The sequence below is a fragment of the Sus scrofa genome, chromosome 11 (assembly GCF_000003025.6).
Source record: "Sus scrofa isolate TJ Tabasco breed Duroc chromosome 11, Sscrofa11.1, whole genome shotgun sequence".
Classification (NCBI taxonomy): domain Eukaryota; kingdom Metazoa; phylum Chordata; class Mammalia; order Artiodactyla; family Suidae; genus Sus; species Sus scrofa.
In genome coordinates, this window is record NC_010453.5 from 20981461 (window position 1) to 21000076 (window position 18616).

The following is an 18616-nucleotide window of genomic DNA, read 5'->3' on the forward strand; positions in this document are numbered from 1 at the left end:
AAGTTCGATCCCTGGCCTCGATCAGTGGATTAAGGATCTAGCGTTGCTGTGCGCTGCGGTGTAGGTCGCAGATATGCCTTGGATCTGGCATTGCTGTGGCTCTGGTGTAGGCCAGCAGCTGTATCTCCGATGTAGCCCCTAGCCTGGAAACCTCCATATGCCGCAGGTGTAGCCCTAGGAAAGACAAAAAAAAAGCCTTATTGTTCCACCTTTTTCATTAAGGTCTTGGATCCTTCTCAAATTAATTGTTGTGTATCGTGTAAGGGAGAGGGCCACGTTCGGCTGTGTTCCACATGGCACCAAATTGTTTATCTGCAAGGACCATACCTGCCCCACTGAACCGCAGTGGCCCCTTTGTTGTCACCCAGGTGGCCATAGGTCTCCAAGTCTGTGTTTGGACGTTCTCTTCATCTGTTAGTCAGTGGAAGCCTTTTGCCTTAACTAGTGAGTTACACTGTCTTTCTGAGGTTGAAAGGAAAAGAAGACCTAAGTTTAATACAGTTTAATATAGTAACTAGATTATAAAGCCGTACATAAAATTTTAAGAAAGTTTCCTGGAGGTGAAAAGGTATTCTGCATACATTTATATCTGATGGATCAAAAACCAGCCAGCATCTAAGTATTGCGATCTTTCCTCACCAGATGCACCCAATAAAGCAAATCCTGTATTTGCCTGTTTAGTTTCTCCCACCCATAACAAATAAGGAGTATTGCTTGTTTGGAAAGCATCTTAAAAAGTTTAGGAGTTCCCGTTGTGGCACAGTGGTGTAGGTCGCAGACGTGGCTCCGATCCCGCTTTGCTGTGGCTCTGGCGTAGGCTGGCGGCTACAGCTCCGATTAGACCCCTAGCCTGGGAACCTCCATATGCCGTGGGAGTGGCCCAAGAAATGACAAAAAAAAAAAATTATTAAAAAAAAAAAAAGTTTAAGGGAGGAGTTCCCATTGTGGCTCAGCAGAAACGAACCTGACTAGTATATCCATGAGGATGTAGGTTCGATCCCTGGCCCCGGTCAGTGGGTTAAAGGGATCCGGTGTTACTGTGAGCTGTGGTGTAGGTTGCAGACATGGCTCAGATCCCTGGTTGCTATGGCTGTGGTTGATGGTTACAACTCTGATTGAACCCCAAGGCTGGGAAGTTCCATATGCCCTGTGTGTGGCCCTGAAAAAAGCAAAAAAAAAAAAAAAAATTTAAGAGAGAAGCCAGAGGTCAATTGTCCTGTAAGTTGAGAGAGCAGGTTTAGGTGGCATTTGGAGAGAGAGAAGATGCTTGGGAGCAGATCCTGGGTGTAAATGACTTGGGGCGGGGGGAAGGAATGCAGTGAATCGTGGTGGACAGGTATGAATGGGGTTGTCTTTGATGACGGATCCTCAAAAAATTTGAAGAAAGGGTTTTGATCGCATTATAATTTCTGCTGGTTGAAATCTGTTGAAAAAAAAAAAAAAAGAATTGTGTTGAAGTATGAAGTTCCCATTGTGGCTTAGTGGGTTACGAACCCGACTAGCATCCATGAGGAGGTGGGTTCAATCCCTGGCCTCACTCAGTGGGTTAAGGATCCGGTGTTGCTGTGAGCTGTGGTGTAAGTAGCAGATGCTGCTCCGATTCTGTATGGCTGTGGCTGTGGTGTAGGCCGGCAGCTGTAGTTCCAATTGGACCCCTAGCCTGGGAACCTCCATATTCTGTGGGTGCAGCCATAAAAAGACAAAAAGACCAAAAAAAAAGGAAAAAAGAAAGAAAGAAAGAAAGAAAAGAAAAGAAAAGAAATGTGTTGAAGTGAATTCAGAGCCATTTGATTTGATAAGAAAGAAAAAATAGAGACACAAGTATATAAGCTGATTTAGGGAATTTGTGGCTGCTTTTTGAAATAGGCCTCTTGGCCCTTTCACCAAATCCAAATCCATGGTAGGCGTCTTTCATGGATTTTCCAGATGAGTGTGATTTTGTTCCATTGTTTTCTTGCCAATAAGAATCAAAGGAGCAAGTATTTAAGTTTAGAACAGTCTTTATAACTGTATGAATTCCATCAATACACATCAGAAAATGTCCTTTATCAGACATTATGTCATTTACCTGATTTTTTGGTTTGCAATCCCTCGAAATACCACCACCATATTTCGAGGGATTGCAAACTTCTCTTGAGCTCCAGGATGAACTTTTTTCTTCTTTTTTACCCCCAGGGGTGTAATCTAAGTGCCTGCTCTATTTGCCTTAGGACCAGGAGCCTCTGCAATGTGACCCAGGGAGCAATGACGGGAGCCTCTTACCAGAAAATGGAGAGTAGATGTACGCGTGTATCTGGGTTGACAGAAGTGAAGAGGAGAGTTTAATTTGCACCATGTGATTCAGTTCCCCTTGGTAGTGAGTTAAAAAAAGAATTGTGGTTACCTGGATACCCCTGGAAAGCTAGCTAGCTGTACACGTTTAAGGAAGAACATCTCATTGCATCCTAAGGAGTTAGAAGCACTCCAGGCAGGAGTTTCCTGGTTAAGGATCTGGCAGTTGCCACTGCTGTGGCTCAGGTTCAATCTCTGGCCCAGGAACTCCTGCAGGCTGCAGGTGTGGCCAAAAGATAGCACTCCAGACAGAGCTGGAGGGAAGCATGCAGCACCCTAACTTTGATTGAGGTCACTCCCTGGTCACTGTCCCACTGAGCTAAGCTGACAGCACGGGGGAGGAGTGGCGTGTCGTTTTGGTCAAGGAGACGCCCACATCCTGTTCCTCATGCTCCTTTCTGTCTTGGGTAGGTGAGGGGGTGAAGGGTGTTTTATTTTATTTTATTTATTTATTTTTCATAATTTTTTTTTTTTTTGTCTTTTTGGTATTTCTTGGGCTGCTCCCGCGGCATATGGAGGTTCCCAGGCTAGGGGTTGAATTGGAGCTGTAGCCACCGGCCTACGCCAGAGCCACAGCAACGCGGGATCTGAGCCGCGTCTGCAACCTACACCACAGCTCACGGCGACGCCGGATCGTTAACCCACTGAGCAAGAGCAGGGACTGAACCCGCAACCTCATGGTTCCTAGTCGGATTCGTTAACCACTGCGCCACGACGGGAACTCCTGAAGGGTGTTTTAAATGAGAAATAATCATTGGTGCTAGTACTTCTGCAGGAAGAACTCTGTATTCTGATAAAACTCCGTTCAGTTCCGCCAGTGTTGGCCAAGTTCTCCCTGGGTGGTGGGCTCTGTGTCAAAAACAGTGGAAGCCCCAGTGAGGTGAGTGGCATTTGGAGAGAGAGAGAGGATGCTTGTGGGTAGAGCCTGGGTGTAAAGGAGTTGGAGGGGAGGAAAGGGATGCCGCGAAATGGGATGTAGAGTTGAGTGGGATCGCCTATGGAGTTCCCATTGTGGCGCAGTGGAAATGAATCCGACTAGGAACCATGAGATTGCGAGTTTGATCCCTGACCTTGCTCAGTGGATTAAGGATCCGGCGTTGCCGTGAGCTGTGGTGTAGGTTGTAGATGTGGCTTGGATCTGGCACGGCTGTGACTGTGGCTGTGGCCAGCAGCTGTAGCTCTGATTTGACCTCTAGCCTGGGAACTTCCATATGCCATGGGGGCAGCCCTAAAAAGCAAAAAAAAAAAAAAAAAGAAAGAAAGAAAGAGTGGGATCACCTGTGGTGATGCTCAAGCGATGCCAAGAAAGAGTTTTGGTTGGGCTGTAATTATTGTTGGTTGGTGAAATGTGTTCACGCAGATCACTTTACCTCCATAATCCTCCCAAGTTCTCATCCCGGGAAGGTCATTCTGTTGACAGAAGAGGGAGCAAAGCTCATCGTCATCGTACCCTGTTCCTTCTCGTTATCATCATCATCATCAAATGAGCTCAGCGGTGTGCTCCGCAGCTACCACGTGCTATTCTCAGTGCTTTACACTTGTTCCTTAGCTCTTGCAACCTGTCTATAAAGCATGTGCATTGATAGTAATAGTTACCAAAAATTGGATGCTTCCTGTGTGCTGGATAGACACTGTGCCAAATACTTTTATCATTTCATTTATACTGTATATATATACTATTGTATAGTGTGTGTGCATATATATACACACACATACCACTGTGTGTATAAATATATTCATATATATGTGCTATATTGGCAAAACAAAGGCTATGAGAGCAGTATCAGTTTAAAAGAAGCTAATTTATCTACCTGCAGCCTTCCTGCACATCCCTAAATTATCGACACCACAGCATGGTGGTCATTTGGAAGGGTGTGATGTTCTTGGCTCGGTGTCAACCTCAAGAATTGGTGAAATCTATCCGGCTAAAGACAGCAGGAAAGACAGACGCCTCTTTGGTAACGGAGCACCCGGAGAGCAAGACAAGACAGAGAGCTCTGAGCTGAAAGCACAGAGTCTGAGTAATGGTCCGGAACAAACACAGCGCTCAGAATGAATGACTAAGGTCATGGCCACAGTGTTCTTTGCCTGGGCTCTTAGGTCATCCCAGGAAAACACACGGCTCTTTTGAGGCTGGAAGAGAGCTTTGTGTGCCCTCCAGCTGCTCCCTCGCCTTCTTGCAGGCTCTGAAAAAAATCAATGGTGGATGCTGACAAGCAGTTCTGTTTCAGCGTTTGCTATTGAAAATGTGGTCCATGGCTCAGCCGTGCTGGCATCACCCAGGAGTTGTTGCAGCATCGGACACCCCCCTGAAAACTACTGAATCCGAATCTGCTTTTTATGCAGATTCCAGGCAATTCCCAAGCACATTAAAGTCTGAGAACCTAAGGCATTAGATCACCAAGGAGGGAAAGTGCAAACCCCAGTCCCACCATCCAGAACCGTTTGACAGCCCCACTGCCATCAGGATAAGGCTCCACCTCCTTAACGTGGCTTTAGACTCAGTGTTCAGCCCCCGCTCCCCACTCATCCCGCTGATATTCCAGCCAAACTCAGAGCAGCCGTGCAAACCAGCCAGGCTTCGTTTGCTCTGTGTGTTGCATACATTTCTGCTAACTGAAATAGACCTGTTCGAAAGCCAAGTAAATACACCACTAGTTAGGAACATTGAACACAGAAAAGGGTCATCTGGCCCATAGGAGCCCAGGAAGTGTGAACGTGGCCAAGTCAGGGCATCGGCTGTGCACACAGTTCAATTTGAGAAGCACATCTCTTCCCAGGAGGGTTCCTGAGTCAGCACCTTCCTGCGGATGGCTTTTTTTCCAGGGGCCCTTGTTATTTACACTTGGTTTGACTCTCTGACAGCAGCTCCAACACTAGAGAATGACAACAGGACTCTTGGGAGCCCTGCTTGGCTGACCGAATGTTGTCATGATTCATTGATATGCTCTGCTTGTCTTCCCTTCTTCGAATAGGCCTAGTGTTTAGTGCTGGACATGATATGGGTGTCCGCTGTGTTGACAAGAATGTCACAAGCTCTTCCCCCAGCCAGCCCGAAGAGCTTCCCCCTGCCTCGGAATAGAAATGAAGCTTCCTCTTATGGGAGGGAGGGTACTACTGGAGGCTAAGACCAGGCATTGATTTTTATTTATTTATTTTTAAAGTTTATTTATGTATTTATTTTGTCTTTTTGTCTTTTCTAGGGCTGCACCTGTGGCATATGGAGGTTCCCAGGCCAGGGGTCTAATCGGAGCTGTAGCCGCCAGCCTTTGCCACAGCCACAGCAACTCGGGATCTGAGCCGTGTCTGCGACCTACACCACAGCTCAGGGCAATGCTGGATCCTTAACCCACTCACTGATGGAGGCCAGAGATTGAACCCACAACCTCATGGTTCCTTGTTGGATTAGTTAACCACTGAGCCACGACGGGAACTCCCAGGCATTGATTTTTAAATCAAGCCCACATTCTCCCTTTAAGTGGTGTTCATTATCATCAACAAATTTGCTGTTATTTCAAGTTCGTATAATTTAATTACCCATTTCTTGAGAGTAGAGCCATTCATTTGCAACTAGTTAGAGAGAGGGTTAAACCTTAAATTTTTCAGTCTCTCAAAAATACACCAGTTATAATAAAATTCATTGAGTTAAAAAATACAATTAAAAAAATAAAATAGACCAGTTATGGCTCTGTCTCTATCTTTTGCCAAACCTCATTTACTGAACAAATATTTTAAGGGTTTATATTATGTTCAGAGCACTTTGTTGATGAAAGAGAGGGAAAAACATTGAGACATTTTCAAGGGAGTCTTGGAACCCATTTGGCAGTGCCGGTGCGCTGCAGCCCAGGAACTGCATTTTGTCAGTTCACCCAAAAATCTCTTAGTCCCTTGGGGTCTGTACTAGTCTTGCTATAATAGTCACAGTTCCTTCTCATAGAGCTGTAGCAGTTTCCTGTTGCTGATTTACAATATTAAGAATTAGTGGGGAGTTCCCGTTGTGGCTCAGCAGGTTAAGAACCCAATAGAGTGCCTATGAAGATTCGGATTCGATCCCTGGCCTTGCTCATGGGTTATGGATCCTGCAGTGTGGCAAGGCGCTGCTTAGGTTGCAGATGCAGCTTGAATCTGGCATTGCTGTGGCTGTTGTGGCCTAGGCTGGGCAGCTGCAGTTCCTAGCCTGGGAACTTCTGTTTGCCACAGATGCAGCCGTAAAAAGAAGGGGAAAAAAAAAAAAAGAATTTAGTGGCTTGGAGTTCCCACTGGGGCACAACAGGATAGGTAGCATCTCTGGAGCTCAGGGACGCCAGTTCAATCCCCGGCCCAGCACATTGGGTTAAGGATCCGGTGTTGCCATAGCTGCAGTGTAGGCCCCAAGTGGGGCTCAGATCGGATCCCTGGAGGGAACTCCATATGCTGTGGGGCAGCCAAAAAAAAAAAAAAAAAAAAAAGGAATTTAGTGGCTTTAAAAACACCAATTAGTGATTGCACCGTTTTGGGTCTCACTGAGCTAAAATCAAGGTGTCAGCTGGGCTACATTCCTCTGGAAGCTCAGGGAAGAACCCACTTCCTTGTCTCTGCCAGCTTCTAGATCTTGCCTGCAGGTTTTTTTTGCCTCATGGCCTCCTTTCATCTTCAAAGCCACCAATGGCCGGTTTCAGATTTGTCACATTGTATCACGTTGACTCTTCTGCTTCCCTCTTTTTCTGATGACAGCCCTTGTGATTACACTGGACCCATGGGGATCATCCAGGTCAGTTGATTAGCCATCTTCTTTCTTTCTTTTCCTTTTTTTTTTTTATTTTTTATTTTCCCACTGTACAGCAAGAGGGTCAGGTTATCCTTACATGTATGCATTACAGTTACAGTTTTTCCTCCAGCCTTTGTTCTGTTGGAACCTGAGTGTCTAGACATAGTTCTCAATGCTATTCAGCAGGATCTCCTTGTAAATCTATTCTAGGTTGTGTCTGATAAGCCCAAGCTCCCGATCCCTCCCACTCCCTCCCCCTCCCATCAGGCAGCCACAAGTCTCTTCTCCAAGTCCATGATTTTCTTTTCTGAGGAGATGTTCATTTGTGCTGGATATTAGATTCCAGTTATAAGTGATATCATATGGTATTTGTCTTTGTCTTTCTGGCTCATTTCACTCAGTGTGAGATTCTCTAGTTCCATCCATGTTGCTGCAAATGGCATGATGTCATTCTTTTTTATGGCTGAGTAGTATTCCATTGTGTATATATACCACATCTTCCGAATGCAATCCTCTGTCGATGGACATTTGGATTGTTTCCATGTCCTGGCTATTGTGAATAGTGCTGCAATGAACATGCGGGTGCACGTGTCTCTTTTAAGTAGAGCTTTGTCCGGATAGATGCCCAAGAGTGGGATTGCGGGGTCATATGGAAGTTCTATGTATAGCTTTCTAAGGTATCTCCAGACTGTTCTCCATAGTGGCTGTACCAGTTGACATTCCCACCAACAGTGCAAGAGGGTTCCCTTTTCTCCACAGCCCCTCCAGCACTTGTTATTTGTGGATTTATTAATGATGGCCATTCTGACTGGTGTGAGGTGATATCTCATGGTAGTTTTGATTTGCATTTCTCTTATAATAAGTGATGTTGAGCATTTTTTCATTGTTTGTTGGCCATCTGTATATCTTCTTTGGAGAAATGTCTATTCAGGTCTTTTGCCCATTTTTCCATTGATTGATTGGTTTTTTTGCTGTTGAGTTGTATAAGTTGCTTATATATTCTAGAGATTAAGCCCTTGTCAGTTGCATCATTTGAAACTATTTTCTCCCATTCTGTAAGTTGTCTTTTTGTTTTCTTTTTGGTTTCCTTTGCTGTGCAGAAGCTTTTCAGTTTGATGAGGTCCCATGGGTTTATTTTTGCTCTAATTTCTGTTGCTTTGGGAGACTGACCTGAGAAAATATTCATGATGTTGATGTCAGAGAGTGTTTTGCCTATGTTTTCTTCTAGGAGTTTGATGGTGTCCTGTCGTATATTTAAGTCTTTCAGCCATTTGGAGTTTATTTTTGTGCATGGTGTGAGGGTGTGTTCTAGTTTCATTGCTTTGCATGCAGCTGTCCAGGTTTCCCAGCAATGCTTGCTGAATAGACTTTCTTTTTCCCATTTGATGTTCCTGCCTCCCTTGTCAAAGATTAATTGACCATAGGTGTCAGGGTTTATTTCCGGATTCTCTATTCTGTTCCATTGGTCTGTCTGTCTGTTTTGGTACCAATACCACACTGTTTTGATGACTGTGGCTTTGTAGTGTTTCTTGAAGTCTGGGAGAGTTATGCCTCCTGCTTGGTTTTTGTTTCTCAGGATTGCTTTGGCGATTCTGGGTCTTTTGTTGTTCCATATAAATGTTTGGATTGTTTGTTCTAGTTCTGTGAAAAATGTCCTGGGTAATTTGATAGGGATTGCATTGAATCTGTAGATTGCTTTGGGTAGTATGGCCATTTTTACAATATTGATTTTCCCAATCCAGGAACATGGAATATCTTTCCATTTCTTTACATCTTCTTTGATTTCTTTGATTAAAGTTTTATAGTTCTCGGCATATAGGTCCTTTACCTCCTTGGTCAGGTGTATTCCGAGGTATTTGATTTTGTGAGGTGCAATTTTAAAAGGTATCGTATTTTTGTATTCCTTTTCTAATGTTTCATTGCTGGTATACAGAAATGCAACTGACTTCTGAATGTTAATCTTATATCCTGCTACTTTGCTGAATTTATTAATCAGTTCAAGGAGTTTTGGGGTTGAGTCCTTAGGGTTTTCTATGTATGTTATCATGTCATCTGCATACAGTGACAGTTTGATCTCTTCTCTTCCTATATGGATACCTTTTATTTCTTTTGTTTGTCTAATTGCTGTGGCTAAGACTTCCAAAACTATGTTGAGGAGCAGTGGTGAGAGTGGGCTTTTCCTTTTTTTTTTTTTTTTTTTGCTCTTCAGGGCCCCACCTGCTGCATACGGAATCCCCCAGGCTAGGGGTCACATTAGCTATAGCTGCCGGCCCATGCCACAGCCACAGCAATGTGGGCTCCAAGCCGCATCTGAGACCTACACCACAGCTCACCACAATGCTAGATCCTTAACCCACTGAGGGAGGCCAGGGATTGAACCCTCATCCTCATGGATATTAGTCAGGTTCATTACCACTGAGCCACAATGGGAACTCCAGCCATCTTATGTCTATCTGCAGTGACAGTGCCAGATCCTTAACCTGCTGAGCCACCAGGAGACTCCAAGGCAGGAGTTTCCTGGGTGGGAAGTAGCCTCATTAAGTAGGAGCTAAGGAAAAGAGATTTTTTTGTTTGTTTTAATTTTTTAAATTAAAAAAAAATTTTTTTTTTTTGCTTTTTTTAGGGCTGTACCTATGGCATATGGAGGTTCCCAGGCTAGGGGTCTAATCAGAGCTACAGCTGCTGACCTACACCACAGCCACAGCAACATGAGATATGAGCCTCGTCTGCACCCTACACCACAGCTCATGACAATGCCTTAACCCATTGAGAAAGACCAGGGATTGAACCTGCAAACTCATGGTTCCCAGTCAGATTCATTTCCACTGCACCACGAGGGAACTCCCCCGCCCCTTTTTTTAATGGAAAGGGCAGAGAGCGTCTGTGAGAGAGGGTCAGACTCTGAAGGGACATCTGAATGCTGAGTAAATGAATCCCTATGAGCCAGCTGCAGGATCCTCGTACCCATGTTTGGCACAGAGTGGTGGAACTTCCCAAACTAAGAACCCATGCAGAGTCCCCTGGTGGCTCAGCAGGTTAAGGGTCTGGTATTGTCACTGCTGTGGCTCAGGTTGCTGCTGTGGCATAGGTTCAGTCCCTGGCCTGGAAACTTCTGCATCCTTTACATAAGCATCTGGGATCTTAAGAAACTCTGCGGCGGGGGGCGGCGGGGGGAAGGAGGCAAGTTTCTCCAACACACAGCAGATGTTTCTTGCCATTTATTCAAGTAAAGATACCAAGACAACTTAATTTAGAACAAAATTGAGAAAAATAAGGGAGTTCCTGTTGAGGGGCAGCAGAAACGAACCCCACTAGTATCCCTGAGGATGCCAGTTGGATCCTTGGCCTCACTCAGTGGGTTGGGGATGGGACATTGTGGTGAGCTGTGGTGTGGGTCGCAGATATGACTCAGATCCCTCGGTGCTGTGGCTTTGGGTAGCCAGCCACAGCTCCACTTTGGCTTCTAGACTGGGAACTTCCATATGCTGTGGGTGCGGCCCTAAAAACCAAAAAAAGAAAAGAGAAAGAAAAATAAGGTAACTTTGGTTTCGGTAACAGTTACAGAGAAAAATTCAATGCCAGGCACTGAATTCCAGCCTTACCTTATCAAACAGTCCATGTGGAAATGACTGGGGGATTGTCTACACTGGGCCAGAAAGCTACCATGGGAATTTCTGAAATGTCAGGCACGAAACACTGAAGGGTCAGCTCCTAGGAGCAGATGTGACAGCAGAAGAGGTGGTTAATGGCTTGAGGTACAGAGGTAGGAAAATATAAAGAATGCCTCCAGAACGATTGGTGAGTCATTGTGGATCTTATTTTATTTTATTTTATTTTTTTGTCTTTTTAGGGCCACACCCACGGCACATGGAGATTCTCAGGCTGGGGTCGAATCTGAGCTGTAGTCACTGGCCTTTACCACAGCTCACGGCAACGCCAGATCCTTAACCCACTGAGCAGGGCCAGGGATGGAACCCGCAACCTCATGGTTCCTAGTCCGATTCGTTTCCACTGTGCCACACGGGAACTCCAGCATTTGCTTTCAGTTCGGCTTTTACTTGAAAGAAGCATCCAATATCACATCAGGATAATACGTTTAAATATATACACAGAGAGAGGGAGAGGGAGAGATTAATAAAATATATATGTATTTTATTATGGTCAAATATACAGAACATTTACTGTTGTAACCATTTTCAAATGATACGATTCAGCGGCATTTAGTACCTTTGCGTTACTGTGCAGCCATCCCTGCCCTCCATCTCCAGAACTTTCTCATCCTCCCAAAGAGAGACTCTGCACCCATGAAACAGCTCCCCGTTTCCCCTCCCCCAGGACCTAGTGCCCTCCGTTCTCTTTGCTGCCTCCATGAAGTTGCCTGTTCTAGTTTTCTCATGTAAATAGAATCCTACAAGTCTGGGTTTTGGTGGGTGAAAAGAGTGGATGTCTTTCAGAGAGACAGAAGGAAAAGAAACAGAGACAAGCCCCATGGGGCCTCCCCTGCTCCTTCCGCTCCCTGGCCCGTGTCCTGGCTTCCTTCACTGCAGCCTGGTCCCTCCTTCCCTGGGTGGCCGCGGGGTGAGGATGCCACGAGGCACCTTCTCGAAGCTCATCGTGCGGTTCATCTCAGCCCATTTCCTTCCTGTTTTGTACAGAGACCGATTTCCCCCTTGCTGGCTCTGTCCGCTGAGCTCAAAACAGGGTCGCATCTCTGCTCCGGGCACAAGTCATCACTTCTTGTGAAGCCTGCCTGGGTTTGCATGGGCAGCTGCCAGGCTTCTAGTCTCCTGGGAGGCTGTCCTGGCCACAGAGGAGCTTTGTGTGTGACAAACGGGGGCTGGGCCGGGACCTCGCTGGCCGATGTGCTGAGTTGTTGCTGGTACTTACTCTCACCCCAGGTCAGAGGACACTGTAACCTGGCAGATGACCTTCCCCGTGAAAAACAAAGCAAACCCGCCTCTGCTTTTCCTGCATGGTTCCTGGTTTGTAATTATCTGTGACTTTCTCAGGGCCGACCAATTAGGCAGTCTTGGAAAGCCTAGCCTGCAGCATTTGGTGCCTGGAAAATTCTACTTCCAGATCCCTGGGGAAGGGGGGGCGGAACAGAATCAATTTCCAGCCAGTATTTCTAATTTGAGAACTCTGTCCTGGAACTTACTTAGTTCTGGAGATGCTCTTCCAGATGTGGGCCTCCTTTAGCTGTGATTAGATATGGAAGGTGTTTATTCACATTTATAGGATGCCCAGGAGTTCCCTTCATGGCTCAGCAGTTAAGGAATCCGACCAGGATCTGTGAGGATGCGGGTTTGATCCCTGGCCTCACTCAGTGCGTCAGGGATCCGGTGTTGTCGTGAGCTGTGGTGTAGGTTGCAGATGCGGCTTGGATCCTGCAAGGCTGTGGCTGTGGTTGCCAGCTGTAGCTTTGATTCAACCCTAGCCTGGGAACTTCCATATGCCATGGGTGTGACCCTAAAAAAAAAAAAAAAAAAAAAAAAAAAGTACATTTATAGGATCTTTACCTATTGGTAAAGATGATTTTAAAGTGGCTTCAGAGGGAAATGCCCAATTTTTTTTTTTTTTTTTTTTTTTGCTTATGAGGACCGTACCCGTTCCCAGGCTAGGGGTCAAATGGAGCTATAGCTGCCAGCCTATGCCACAGCCATGCCAGATCCTTAACCCCACTGAGCGAGGCTAGGGATTGAAACTGCAATCTCATGGTTCCTAGTCAGATTCGTTTCTGCTTTGCCACGATGGGAATTCCAAAGAACTGCCCAAACTTACTGTCTTGGTCCAGAACCTCCCAGTTTCCCTACAAGACGGCTTGTCTTGCTCTGGGCTATGTTTACCACCTACTCAGTTTGGTTTTTGTTGGTTTTGTTTTTGGCCATGCCAGAGCCATGTGGAAGTTCCCGAACTAGAGCCACAGCAGTGACTGCACTGAATCCTTAACCATTAGTCTACCAGGGAACTCCTGTCTCTCTCTCTCTCTCTCTTTTTTTTTTTTTTTTTTGACTAGTAAACTCTGATTTACTCTGCATGACATTTGCCCTTGTTTTAAGATTTTTCTCTCAGTTTCCTCTTGATTCCTCTCCTTCTTTAAATATTCCTGAAAAAAGGGTCTGGCTTTGGCTGCTCCATTTCATTCTTTTTCTGTGTCTTGCTACTGGTTGGATGGAAACTGGACACAAAGTTTCGTGTTAGATACATCTGCCTTCAAAGCATGACTGTGCTTCTCCCTAGCCCTGTGACCTTGAACAAGCAACGGAACCTCTCTAAGCCAGAGATCCCTCCCCTGTGAAATCAGAACAAATGATTTCTTGTTTTAACGGATGTTGATAGGATTGCTTAAAATAATTAAGGAAAGTGCCTGGCACATAGAGACTCAGGAAGTGTTAGCTCACATCCCAAACTCTTTTCTTTCTCGATTCAGTTTGTATGTTTGTTTATTTTTTTCCACCCCGCAGCATATGGAATTCTTGGGCCAGGGATCAGATCCAAACCACAGTTGCAACCTAAACCTTAACTGTGAATACGTTGGGTCCTTAACTTACTGGGCCAGCCCACAGATGAAACCTGCATCCAGGCGTTCCCAAGCCCCTGCGGATCCCATTGCCTCACAGCGGGAACTCCAGATTATTATTTTTTTAACTACTCAGGTGCCATGTGGAAGTTTCTGGGAGAGGGATTGAACCTGAACCCCAGCAGTGACACCGTGGCATCCTTTGTCGCTAGGCCACCACGGAACGCCCGTGATTTAATGTCATGTCAGTCAGCCTTCAGCAGACTTGAATTCCTGAGGCAGAACACCAGGCATCCAACGTTCTTCAGGCTGCCCTCAAGGTCAGCGGGTGATTGACAGCCTTTCCCTGGCTTCCCACTTAGGTCTTCATGTGAAGAAGTTGCGACTGTGCGCAGCTCTTAACTACTCCATGCCGGGCTGGAGCAAGGAGGGGGTGTTTCAAAGACACACCTGGCAAATAAAGCCCAAAATACCTGTGACTGTGCTTCCACGGCCTGGAAGTGACAAAGGACAAAGCCAAGGGACCAGAGGCAGTGCGATGCGGGTTGTACGGAGAAGGGCCTCTCCTTAAGCAAGCCGGGAGGGGCTTATCTGCGTGCTGTTACCAGGGCAGGGAACTGGGAGATTCTTTCCCCAAGAGACGTGAGGGGCGCTGACAGAGCGCGCTGCAGCTCCCTAGGGGGCAGGGTCGCCGTGCACTCAGCCCTACTGTCAGGGCTTAGGTTTCTATTTGTGAAAACTTTCTGTATTGGTTGGCAGCGTCTCCCCAGCCTCCACCGCGATCTGCGCGCTCTCGGCGGCACAGCTGTGATGGGATTCCAACCCCCTCGCTGCAAGAGGACGAGGTGACGATTAGGTTGGACGAATGCTGACAGTGGCGCCCTCCCAGTGGCCGGGGAGCAGCCGGCTGAGGTCAGAAAGACGCGGCTCTCGCTCCGGGTAAGTTGCAGGTCCACGCTGGGCCCATTGGTTTCAGCGCGGGCTTGAATCCCAATTACAAAAATAGATCATCATTTCAGGCAGTTACAGTGGTGCTCTAAACCGCTGCTTGGGGCTTTGGGGTTGGGCATTCACGTCTGCCAGGTCTGCGATTATCTCATTTCGATCCCGAAAAGCTCTTTTCCACCTGGGCCCCCAGAGAGGGTAGGGCGTGATTTCCGGAGAGAACCGGGGGAGAGCGGAGCACAGCTGCTCTGGCTGTCGTCAGCCCGCGTCGCCCGGGGCCCGAGGTCGGGGGAGCGCTGGGGGCCCGAGTTCCTTCCAGGAGCTCGCCGCCTCAGCGTCTCCCAGCGAGCCCCAGGCCCAGGAGTGGCGCTTCCCTTTCCTTAGCAGTTTCTCGGATTGCAGCCGGAGCCCCGGATTTTTTTTTTTTTTTTTTTTTTTTTTTTTTTTTTTTTTTGGTGCGGGGAGAAATGGTGGCGGCGTCAGGGCGCCTCTTCCCCCTCCTCGCTCCGTCTCTCGGCCCCTGGGGGGCGTAGTGACCTAACAGCACTGCTCCGACCCGAGCCCCTGAGGAGCCCACGCGCGGCGCCCACCTGGCTTTCCACCACTTGGGTGAGCCGAGCGGGGCTGGGGGTTCAAGTGGGAAGAGGCCGCTGGAGAGGAGGGTGGTGAAAGGGGGTCGAGAAAGGCGTGCGCAGAGCGGAGACTGGGTACCCCAAGGTAAGTCTGGGCTGTGCCAAGTCCCTGGGAGAAGGTGGGAGGGGGGCTCGTCGCAGCGGGTCGCAGATTTTTGTGGAGTTGACTTGCAAGGGAGTAGGCGGGCGACTCTGTGCTTGGCTAGCATCCGGAGGGACGCAGGAGCCGGATCACAAGGCACTTTAGCGCAGGGAGACTCTAGGTGAGCGCAAAGCCTGCGCCCGGCGCGGTCCCTTCTGGACGCGGGGTTGCAGCTGCAGACTCGGTGGCTTTTCTCGGTTCCACAAAAGCGCGCACACAGATGGCGAAGGCCGGGGGAGGACCGCCTCCCCAACAAGCCCAAACCTGGTGGCAAACAATCTTTTTGCTGCTTAACCGCGCTGGGTAGGAACATGAAAGCGCCGCGCATGCTTCGGTCCTAGCGCCAGGTGTGAAATCCACCTGCTGAGATTGCGGCTGGGAAAGAGGAGGCGGCATTTCACCCTCACCCCGCCCGCCCTTGACCACGCGGGGATGTTGGCTACCGACTTCCTGCCAAGTTGATGCTGTCAGCTTGGAGAACGCGGAGAAGCTTCAGAACAGGGGTTACTTAGTCTTAATGGAATGAAGACTCGGAGGAAAGGGGATATTTCAAGGGCTGCCCTGTGTTATTCCAGTGGAATTTGGAAGGATTTTTGAATTGAAGATGTGCAGGCAAAGTGCAGGGACTGCGGGTTGGCGCGCTTGGGTTTCTTAGACCCTGTCCTGAGGTCGAATAGCAGTGAGGTCTCTGCAAGTCAGCAGACCTCGTTGAACTTCAGTTTGCTTGTGTGAGAAGTGGGAGGCTAGTTCCTGCCCTCACCTCACTGGGTGGTTTGGAAGATAACTGGAGCGAGGTGTAGTGTTTTGAAAAGGAGAAAGTGTGGTTTCTACAAATTAAGCTATCACCGCATTTCTGCCCACACCTCCTTCCTGGCCGCCCACGGAAGCTTGTTTGTAGCCGAGTTAAGGCAGGAACTTCACGCCAGTGCTGGCGTTTGCCCGATTACCTGTCCAGAGGGCAAGATGTGTGTTTCTCAATCTCTTGTTGCAGCATCTCTTCACCAGCACAGCCGCCGTGAAACTGCCCATCCACAGTGTGGCATCAGAGGGCAAGAAGGTTGTCTAGTTCATCGACTTCCTTAGAGAGTGTACTCAGTGGGGGAGCTGCTCTTAGAGTTGATGAAAGTTGAGAGGCGTTGGTGTGGCAGTTGGGGGTTTAGAGTTGATGGATGTGTTCTTCTGGGACCATTAAGCTCTGAAAACATTGTCGGCTCTCTGAAGGTGGAGTTCTTGTTTGCTGACACAGGGAACATTCTGTCAGAGCCAAGGATGAACATGCAAGAAAAAGCATTTTAATTTGAAAGTCTTCAGAGGAAGATAAATTAAGAGCTCGGGAAGTCACAGCGAGTCATAGTACACAAGTCAGAGCATACAGTAACAGCAGGGACACATTTGAATGGTTTCTCTTATTACTAAATTTAGCTTCATATTTCTAATACTGAAAGGAGAGAGTCCCGTGGTTCCTTGCATAACTGAAAATTTAAGTAGTTCTTTTTAGATAAGCATGTCCAGCCTCCCAGAGATTATAAATGTGAGCAATACTAGAGCCTGTATGTCATAGTGGATCTTTCCATGATAGCAAATACGGCCTCTGATTGGCTTTTCCATTTTAACTAAAAAAGAAAGTTGGAAGAGGACTGATTTAAATGCTTGGGAACTAAAACTAGACTGTCTTATACTGAACTGTAAATCTTTACAAAATAACACTGATGATGATAATTTATAGACTACTGTGTGCCAGACTCAGATATGCATGTTATAACCCATTTAGTTCTCACAAGAATCTGTAAAGAAACTGAAGCACAGAGAGGTTAAGTGCCTTGTCCAAGGTCACACAGCTAGTAAGTGCATAATTTCTCTCGCATTGGCATAACGATTGTATTTGATTGGTAGGCTTTTTTTTTTTTCTTTTTCTTCCACACTGGGTTTTATCCCACACAAAGAGGCAGCCTGGGCGGGGGTGAAACTGAGGGCTCTGGAGCAAGGACCCAGGACCTTGAACTTGCTGCCGCGTTAGTTGCTCTGTGGTCTTCACTCCCTTTTTCTGAGCCTCAGTTTTCGCATCTACACGATAGTGATAATAATCCCATGTTGAATGAATCCTTTATTTCTCTCTGGAACATGGAGCATGAACTGTGAAAAATACTCATGCAAAGGGAGGTTTCTGAGTTGAGTGTTTTGTCATCTGTAACCTCAGGCTGGCAGATGGCAAATGAGGAAAAGCTGGAGGAAAGGACTTGCTTAATGTGATTTGCCCAACAATGATGTTTGAATATTGTTTTAAAATATTCTTTAGTTCTGTTCTTGGATCCTTAGCATTACATTAATAAAAGAGAGAAATGCAAATTAGACCTCAGCTTTTCTGGCAAGTAACATTGAAATAGCACCCATGGGCAGTTCCCGTCGTGGCTCAGCAGTTAACAAACCCGACTAGGATCCATGAGGATGCGGGTTAAATTCCTGGCCTCACTCAGTGGGTTAAGGATCCAGTATTGCCGTGAGCTGCGGTGTAGGTCGCAGATGTGACTTGGATCTGGCGGGGCTGAGGCTGTGGTGTAGGCCGGCAGCTGTAGCTCTGATTCGACCTAGCCTGGGAACCTCCATGTGCCGTGGGTATGGCCCTAAAAAAAAATATTCAAATAGCACCCATGGCCTGCAAGCTGTGGGTCTCTGGTTGATTTCAGGTGATAAAAATTGGAGGGCAGAGGCTTTTTTTTTTTTCCAGTCCTTACATTCTTCTACATTCTTTTATTTCAAGGAGCTTTCGCGGGTCAGAGAACAACCAAGTCCTGAAAATAGATGTCAGTTACTTCCCTATTCTCTCTCTCTTTGTTTGGAAGTCGTTCTTAGACAGTAGCTTTGGGATGGCCACTTTAAACCTAGGAGGTGAGGAAACTTGAACTTCTGTACATGCTTATTTTAAGGTGGTGGTGGTGGTTGTTTTCTTTTGTTTTTTAGGGTCACACCTGCGGCTTATGGACGTCCCCAGGCTAGGATAGGGGTGGAATCAGAGCTGCAGCTGTTGGCCTGCACCACAGCCACAGCAACACCAGATCCGAGCCGCATCTGCGACCTACACCACAGCTCACAGCAATGCTGGATCCTTAACCCACTGAGCGAGGCCAGGGATGGAACCCGCATCCTCAGGGACATTAGTCAGATTTGTCTCTTCTCGCCACAACGGGAACTCCTATTTTAAGGGTATTTTAAAGAATATGGTTCAATTGTCAAATCATCTGAACTATCCTATGACCTATATAAAGTCTTTTGGGGGGCAAGAGTCTCACCTTTGATTTAGA

The 18616-nt window shown here is 47.0% G+C and overlaps 1 protein-coding gene across 3 annotated transcripts in view; it reads left to right on the forward strand.

Moving 5' to 3' along the window:
• The window catches only part of RUBCNL (RUN and cysteine rich domain containing beclin 1 interacting protein like), a 40991-nt gene continuing 36353 nt past the window's right edge, over positions 13979-18616 (forward strand). Inside the window, exon 1 of one of the 3 annotated variants that reach the window (XM_021065589.1) lies at positions 13979-14537. The gene's annotated coding sequence lies outside the window, so the exon portion shown is untranslated. Of the gene's footprint in view, positions 14538-14570; positions 15261-18616 lie in introns of those variants that run through there. The other 2 variants (XM_021065590.1, XM_021065592.1) reach the window with 2 other exon arrangements.